Source organism: Ailuropoda melanoleuca, chromosome 1 (genome assembly GCF_002007445.2).
Source record: "Ailuropoda melanoleuca isolate Jingjing chromosome 1, ASM200744v2, whole genome shotgun sequence".
Taxonomy (NCBI): domain Eukaryota; kingdom Metazoa; phylum Chordata; class Mammalia; order Carnivora; family Ursidae; genus Ailuropoda; species Ailuropoda melanoleuca.
Genome location: NC_048218.1, coordinates 92,157,402 through 92,159,182, shown reverse-complemented (window position 1 = coordinate 92,159,182; position 1,781 = coordinate 92,157,402).

Sequence of the window (1,781 nt, the reverse complement as noted above, 5' to 3'; positions counted from 1 at the left end):
AATGAGTCTTTTAATCTATATGCCCAAAGGAATCCAGTAGAGAGTGAAGACCTCAATTTCTCTATTCTGTGAAGCAAGAGAAATCTAACTTTCAGAGGGAGCCCTAGGGAGAAGAAGTGACAGAGCCCGGAGGCAAAGAGAAGTTTTGCTTTGGCAGAAGACAGGAAAAGAGGCAATGCTTCTCCTTTGGGAAAGAAAGAACGGTCAATTGCCAAGAGCGAGACTGTAAATTCAAAGGGAAATCAGAGCAAGAAGTGGCTAGGAGAAACTCCCTGCTACCACCATCAAATATATAAATGGAGCGCTGGGAAGAGTCTTTGAGCTGTTTTTATATAAATACTAAAGAGAAGAAATGTGAAATTTGGCTTATACATATGAACATTAGCTATCTTGAATGCTGTACACAATTGGGGAGCCATGGGGTGGGAGAGTGGAAGACCTTCAGAGTGTAGTGGAGAGGGTAGGTGGGGCAAATGATCAGGAGTCTTTTGCAACAATAGTCCAGGTAAGTAATGCTAAAGACCTGACAAAGAAATGGCAGTAGGAATGATGAAGAAGGAAAGAATTCCAAACATCTCAGTTGTAGAATCAGTCGGATTGGTGACTGATTAGCAAAGCATGGTTGGGATACCTCCAAGGTTTCTAATATGAGTAAATGAGTGAACAATGATAAAGTTATCGCAGATTCAAAATACAGCCAAAGGGGCAGGTTTTGTTGGGGAAATGGTAACTTTTAATTGAAAGTTCAGTGGAAATATCCAGAAGACAGCTAGAAATAAACCATGCAGTATATTTTGAAATTAAGCTGTAAGCATGATTGAGAATCTCCGGGTTAATAATAGTAGTAAGAGTAATTCACCAGACTTTAAATAGCCTGCAGTCGTCTTCACTCCCAACTTCTTAAGACTTTCTCTCACCTATCTTACTAGTTGCTTGTACTTCCCTAAGTTCTGACTCGGATTCTAAAAGTGAGTTTTGAGAAACAAGGTAGAAAATTGAATGGAGGGGCGCCTGAGTGGCACAGCGGTTAAGCGTCTGCCTTCGGCTCAGGGTGTGATCCCCGCGTTGTGGGATCAAGCCCCACATCAGGCTCCTCTGCTATGAGCCTGCTTCTTCCTCTCCCACTCCCCCTGCTGTGTTCCCTCTCTCGCTGGCTGTCTCTGTCTCTGTCAAATAAATAAATGAAATCTTTAAGAAAAAAAAAAAAAGAAAGAAAGAAAAGAAAATGGAATGGAGAATCCAAACTTTAAGATAAGCTGTACTACCCCGCACTTCGCATGGAAAAAGAAAATTGGTTTAGATCTCAGCTTCGCCGGTCTACCAACTGTGGAGACTTAGAAAAATCAGTCCATATCTCTGCCCCTCAGTTGTTTTCCCATCTCTTAAATGGGTTTAAAAGAATTTGCACTTCGGCCAAGTCTTGTTGGTGGGTCAGAACTCATTGACAATGTAGTAATTGTCACAGAGAGGTCCGGAATTCCGTAGATCTTAGTAAATCTCTCTGTGAAAGGCCCCACCCCAAATGTACTGACTCTGAGCGGGGTGGGGCCCCGGGAATCTGTATTTTAGTAACTTCCCAGGTGATTCAGATGCTCACTGGGGTTGGAGAACCAAGAACTCTTTGCAGCCCTCCTGTTCTCTGAACCACTTCTCAATTTCCCTCTGGTCCCACAGATTCCCAGTTCTCGCAACAAAAGGAGACGCGTGAAGAGAACGAAGGCGCCAACAAAACCCTCCCGGTCGCCAGGGTCCCAGCCTCTCGCCGGCCTTTCCCGTCCCCA